Below are 7,407 nucleotides of genomic sequence, written 5' to 3' on the forward strand. Positions count from 1 at the left end.
GGGTTCATGACCCATTTTTTGAATGAACAATCGAATTCGTTATAACATTTCATCTACTTATGATACAAAAGTGAAAACTGAATAGCTACTCAAAAAATGATGTATGAGGACAATCATGATTTGATAGGTATTAGTTTGTATAATATTTAGATAGTTTTGACACTTAGGTAACTTTGTACAAACATAGTTACTGAATCAAACATAGGGAAAACTTGATGTAACATGGTTATCATCCCACTGGAGCCTTCATTTATTGGCTCATTATTGTTATGGGCATCAGTAGCATGGTAAGATACCTCCCATTTTCTCTCCTCATGAGCATGCCAAATGGTGTGATATTGAGAAATTTCATAACTAATCAAATGATCATATACTATGTTGGGCATGAACATAATACGTAATCCATATTTTCTACATGGGCAACAAATCGACGAATCTGTAGGACAATTCTCACATGCAAACTTCGAAAACTCTTTCACACCATCGACATACTCTTTTGTATGTTGGGGTTTCTTTATCCAACTTTTATCCATAACTTAATTATATTTGAAATATGAAAATAGAACTAAATGAGAATGCAAGATCATCAATAACTGAAAATATAGTATGAAAAATAATATTGAATGAGAACTGAATGAGAATGCAAGATCATAAATATTATGTAAAATCTAAATTTGTCTCGAATAATTGATATTTTTATTTTATCTCATGATGATATAATTGATATATTATCTAAAATCTAAATTTGTCTAGAATAATAATAGGGTTTTTTAACCATAAATTATATTTTAAAAGGGTGCAAAAAGCTGGAAAGCCAAAGAGTACTACAAATTAGTAAAATTATTAAAGATTAAAAAACAAAATTAACAAAACAAGAATAACCATTAACAAAATTAATAAACCTTTTTTTAATGAAACAAAAACAATCATTGAAATGCTGCAAAACAGATATAGAGTCGTAAGGAAATGAAGAATTCCACCGACTCACTTTAGTTTGAATCATGGGCCATTTTAGTCTAAGGTGGGTGGGAAGTTGGGGACCTCATTGAATACAGAATGTCCCAACCCCCATCTGCTAATCACTAGCAGATTATTTGGATGTCAAACATACTGCAAATAAAAGGGGTTCCTATTTCTTAATTAGCTCCAAAACTATGAGCATAAACTCGGTTGGATTCGACGACCCGAATCGAGTATGGTGTGAGAATTGAGATGGCAACCCAAAGTGAACAAGTTAAAGTGGGTTTGGCAAAAAGAAGAGTGAAAGTGTTTTGATTAAAAGAGTGAATGGCATATTGACACAGTACTATGTATGAAGATAGAGCAAATCAGAGGTGGTGTTGGGCACTTGAAAACCTTAAAAAAAAAAATGTCAAAAATTCTTGAAGTGTTTCCTTTTCTCGTAAGTTAAGGGTCATTTTTCATTTTCAATTGGCTTTATGGTTCGAAGTGATGAGTTATAACAAAAGTGCACATCTTTCGTGAATGATCACACCAATTACACACTCACACGGAGAGACTCGGAGCCTACTCTACCATACTCTTTCTCCAACCCTCGTGAAACGTGCTCTCTGTCTCTCCCCCCTCTTTCTGGACGTCTCTCTCTCTCTCTCTCTCTCTAAGACCAAAAACATGAGCTGGAGGGGGAATGCCGTGTTTGGGATTCAAGCTGTAATGGAAAGGCCACCTTCTTCTTTCCTCCTGTTTCTCGCCATTTTTCCCTCTCTTTCTCTGCCCACAACAACTATATAGACCCCCTCTCTTCTTCACTTCTCTATTCAAACCTAATTGTTCTCCATTTTTGAGCTCCCACCGCTACTACTTCTCTCCAGTAACACTTCTATATAATACCATTTTTTATATCAATTATCATTGTATGAATACGTTTCCAATGAGTGAACTGTGAACTGTGAATACGAAAAGCCACCTAAACATCACCGATCGTTGGCGAAATAGATAGATATCAGATTAAATCAGATTAAATCGAATAACATCACCGATCGTGGACAAAATACATAGATATCAGATTAAATCAGATTAAATCGAATAACATCACCGATCGTGGACTAAATACATAGATATCAGATTAAATAGTACTAGAGAGGAAGAAAACGAGTTAAGAGAGTCTTACGTACGGGGTTTTTTGATGGTGGGGAGTTGTTCTGTGGGCCGTGGCTCTCGGTTTGCACTGCTATGGAGTGCTCTGTTTTGAGGGTCCAAAACAGAGGATTTCGATCGATCGGTAGAGGCCGTGACAGAGGAACGTGGTGGCCGTAGTCACTGCATGTGTGTAGGCCATGAGATTTAATGGTTAAGACTGGTGGGTTTTAAGGGAGGAAGGCTGCGTGGAGGACGAGATGTGATGTGAAGGGGCAATGTGTGGAGGCGTTGCTGTGTGGGAACGTAATGCACGCTCTGTGTGTGGTGCGGCAACCCTAGCTATGTTAATGGAGAAGATTAAACGGCATGATATTCAACCCTAGTCCCCTTATAGCATTTCCCTCCAGTTTTCTAAATTTTTTCTTAAATTTTAACTAAAAAAGGACTCTTTATAATTTTATCTTAAATTTTACTCATATTCAAAAAATCTTTTATATCTAATTTCTTATTATTTTTCTATTTTATTAAAATAATATTTCTGTATTATTTTTTTTATTAGTTTTTTCCCTCACCTCTATTTATAAATTTAACTACTCAATATTTTTTCTTATGTTTTGAATTATTGTTCTAATAAATATTTTAAATAAAAATTTAAATTAATTTTAATATTTTTAAAATTAATATTTTTTGTATTTTCGTAGTTATTTAAATTATTTTTAAACTATTATTTAAAATTATAACAAATATGAATATAAGAGAAAATGTAGATGATTAGAAGAAAAATTAATTTAATTGAAATAAATAAAATATTGATAAAAATGATTTAGGAGATGATTAGTCTATATCATCTCCTAAACTGTTTTTCTAAAATAAGGATTTGGATGGAGAGAGGTTTTAAGAGTATTTCTTAAACTTTTCTTCAAATTATAAAAAAAAGGAATTTATAGAGAACCGGATGAAAATGCTGTTAGACGAACTCAAACTTCAGTTGCCACCAAAAATAATTTGCAAAAGTTTTATGTACTAACAGTTAACACGGAATGACGAAAGAGAGATCTATGAAGATTTTTGAGAAGTATATATTAGGATGTAACAATATTCTTCTCTGTTATTAAGGAAAAAAGTTTCCAACTTGGATAAACATCCACCCAAACGTGCCCAAGCCAAATCCAAACAAGATAGGCTCAAATTCACGTTGCAACCCACAAAGTTTTGTTTTGTTTTTTTTTTTTTTAAGCAATGGGAAGGGACGTTCTAGATTTGTAATGGAAGAGTTCTATCTTTAGCATCTTAAAAATTTTACTCAATATTTATATCCAAAACAATACTGATGAGAGTCTCTAGACGAGAGGCCGCTAAAAATTTAATCTTTTTTTTTCTTTAAATTTGAAAAAAGATTTAGATCACAAAACAATATTAAAGCCTAAAACCGATAAAGATATATTATTTAATAATTATTGCTATTAATGCAACAAGAAAAAAAGACAAAAAAATAATAATGAAACATAAGTGCCGCCGGAGTGTTTGCAAGGAAGAAAATAGAAGTAACACATGACAGTCTCATACCAACCTACAATGCTACTTTGCCAGGCTTCAATTCAAAATTTAAGAATCTTCTTTATTTTCTACAAGTAGAGCTTAGTGGACTTTATTTTAATGGTTTATTTTCTAATAAAAGGTTGGCTTAATTTAGTTTTGAACAAATAAATGGTTCTAGTAAATTTAGTGAATTACATTTCATACATTATAACTTGAAGCTAAAGTTATTTTAAGGTTTAGAGGTCAAGTTGTATATATCTGTGTTATTTCAAGGTTTGTTATTACATCAATCTAACTACATTCTATTATTTAAAACTAGGAGTTAAGAGTTTGTTTAAAGTCTAGTGGTCAAGTTCTATATATTGGTTGTCGAAGATCTTAAGCAATTTCTTGATCATTTGATCTACAAGCATTAGTCTTGTACTCTGGCTAAGCGGCCACAATTTGATTGGCAATATAGTACGGTGTTGAAAAGTTTGTGTTGATAGTATGTTTTTTTTATTCATTGTATTAGTATTAATATATCACTATAGTTAATAGTATCATAAGTGATATAGTATTAATACTATAGTGATTTATATAATAATTTATATATAGACTTAAAGTATATTACTAAGGATACTGATAGGGTTACTACCATCCTACTACCTATTTACTATTATTTCTGTTTTTAATTTTTTTAATTTTTTATTTTATTTAATGATTAAGGAAATGTCTATTAGTAATATTGTATATTTTTTTTTTACTTTTTTCTTAATGATTAAAGATGTTAAAGAAATACTTAAAAGAAAATGATAAAAAAATAAAAAACTTTAAATACACTACAAGTAGTGAATGGGTAACTAATAGTAATAGAGTGTTAGTATAAGACCATAAAATATAAATTGTAATTAATATAATATATATAACATGATCTTATATATAATATATATAATAAAACTCAACACTCACTAATCTAATAATATTCATCTATTAGTTCCTTCCGCCCCTCATTGGTATTAGAGCACAAATAAAAAGGGGGACCAGATTACTGGATAAGACCAGGTAACTAGATGTAATGGTAATGAAAGTAATGCAGGACCAGATTATTGGAACTGGAAGTAATGAAAATAACAGGACTAGATAACTGGAACTGATGATAATGAAAATAAACTAAAAACAGGACCAGATTACTGGACAGACCAGATAACTGGAACTTGGTAATAATGAAAATAAATTGAAAACACTTAATAAGAGAAACAATATTTATTCATGATGAAATAACTTACAAAGATCATTTTAGCAAAAGGCGTGAGGAGGCCAACTAGAGCAACTATCAGGAGAAAGTATTCGGAATGAAATGTTTCCTAAAATGAAAGTGATGCCTTCTTTTGAAGTAAGGTTCCCCTTTTATAGACAAAGGGGGCACCAACTACAATTATTAAAGGAAATAGTGAAAGTAGTACTAGAGCAAATATTGAAATCAGGAATCTGACATTAGTAGTACTGGAACAAGTAGTGAAATCAGGAATCTTGCAGTTGGAGACTAATAAGTCTTGGGAGGACGGTAGTCTATCTGTTTTTTGCCAATATCAAATTAAGTGAGGAGGCCAATCAGTCTTTAGGACTGTAGCCTTCAACAATTCTTGTCGGTTTGTGCCGACGGATCATTCATCTTCAAATAACTTTAGTATATTTTCTAAATCATATCCAAATATATTGATGTATGGGTCAACAACTGAAGCTTAAGAAGATGCTTCCGACTTATTATCAGATTCATTAGAATTATCGTCTTCAAGAGACTTCTTTAACAAATAAATCAAATCATTTTTATTAAGCCCTCCAAGAACATTCATATTTTTAGACTTTGATGATTTATCAGATTTAATAGTTGCAGAAGAAGAAGCAACATCTTTTTCTCTCTGTTTAGTGTTGTCAGTAGCAATGGTCGTTTGGATCAATGGGAATCCAAGCAATGTTGATTGATGAACAATAACAGGGAATTCTTTAGTATTTTTAAGATCTGGCGCAGTTTGGGAGAAATATCTAATAATGTGATCAATAATATCTTGTGTACAGGGATATCTATCCCACCACTTGACAAAACAGTATCGAACCAAAATGTCACAATTTTCTCTCATAACTCTATTTTAGAATCCAAGGGACATTGTACTTTTTGCAGAAATGGAGGGAGTAGGAAAATTTGGTATCATCACGATCCAATTTTGAAACAATGGCCTGAGCAAAACTTTTAATAGATTTTTGAAGTTGTTCAGGAAAAACTTCAGGAATGGGGCCAAACTGGTTCCACCATTTTAAGAACCAAATGGGAAGTTTGCCTTTGAATTTTTTATCAAAATTAAGAAACCATAAGTGACTCATGTATGGAGTTTGAAATAACATGGTTTTGGACTAGGCATCAATGTAATCATAATAGCAATAAACAATTTTTGAATTGGAGAGTCATTTCGAAGTAGAGGGGTGAGTACTACAGTTTTCTTCGGTAATGATGTTTTGAATGTAAGCATTGTGATAAATCAATTTTGATTTATCAGTTTTATCATAAATGAGTTTAATAACAATGGATTCTGTTTGGGGCAGAATACCAGAATAATACTGGAGGTCTTTAGATGGATTCTCAGCAGTCCAGTGAAAATTTGGAGGAAATAGCTGGAAGCTATTTTGAAGGGATCTATATATATATATTGATCGATTAGATTCAATATAGAACAGATTTTGGGAAAATTGTTTTTTGATATAATCAATTTTTGAAGCAGGGAAATACTGAGTGGGTTTAACAGAAGAAATTGGTATAGCATATGGGTCATAAGGGGTAGTAATAGCAGAAGCAAATGAAGCCTGTTTAACAGTAGGGATACTCTCAAGGGTAGTAAACCTATTAGCAATTTCTAGTGGGGAAGCAAGCTCATTTTTAATGAGCTTGAGATCAGGAATTGGTGGAGGTGGAGCAATCATTCTTCCTTTATCTCTCTTCTTGCTCATAGTTGCTGCAAGAATTTATGAGTAAGGAAATAAGGAATGAAATTATCAGAACCTTTAATATAATCAATATCAAAGTAAAAAACACTTAGTATAGCTTGTCATCTGGCAAAAATATGTTTTGATGCATTGTTTTCAACATGTTTTTTTAAAACATATTTAGCACTTTTGTAATCTATGCGTAGTAAGAATTTTTTGTTTAACAAATCACTTTGAAATTTTGAAATGCATAATACTATAGATAAAATTTCTTTCTTAATAGTACTATAATTAAGTTGTGCATTGTTCCAAACTCCAGAATGAAATCGAACAATCTATTCGGATGAGCCTGGTGAAACAATTTGTTTTAGAATGCACCATAACTAATGTCAGATGCATTTGTTTCAACAATTTTAAAAAAATCAGAAGTAGGGATACCAAGACAAGGAAGAGTCTTAACATGTGCCTTGATTTATTTAATAAGAGTAGTATGAATTTCAGACCAAGAAAGAGGATTGTTGTGTAGCCTTTCAAATAGTAGGTGACATTGTTTCCTCATATTTTGGTAGAATTCGGTAACATAATTGAGAGAACCAAGGAATTTCTGTAACTGAGTTTTATCAAGAATAGTATTAGGAAATTTCTCAGCAAATTCGATAGCCCTGTTGATGGGTCTAATTTTACTTTCAGAAATATCATAACCAATAAATCTAATCTTGGTTTGAAATAATTTAATCTTTTTAGCAGAGACAACAAGACCATTCAACCTAATGATATCCATAAACGATTGCAAATGTTTCCAATGTTCAT

The 7,407-nt window shown here is 31.6% G+C and overlaps 1 long non-coding RNA gene across 1 annotated transcript; it reads right to left on the reverse strand.

The window, feature by feature from the left end:
- Positions 1–351: 351 nt before the first annotated feature.
- Positions 352–3,268, reverse strand: LOC121262228. The gene is made up of 2 exons (XR_005940061.1): positions 3,078–3,268; positions 352–2,487 (listed from the first exon to the last, which is right to left on the reverse strand). It is a non-coding gene; the product is annotated as an uncharacterized LOC121262228 (long non-coding RNA).
- Positions 3,269–7,407: the final 4,139 nt, after the last annotated feature.

Source organism: Juglans microcarpa x Juglans regia, chromosome 4S (genome assembly GCF_004785595.1).
Source record: "Juglans microcarpa x Juglans regia isolate MS1-56 chromosome 4S, Jm3101_v1.0, whole genome shotgun sequence".
NCBI classification, from domain to species: Eukaryota; Viridiplantae; Streptophyta; class Magnoliopsida; order Fagales; family Juglandaceae; genus Juglans; species Juglans microcarpa x Juglans regia.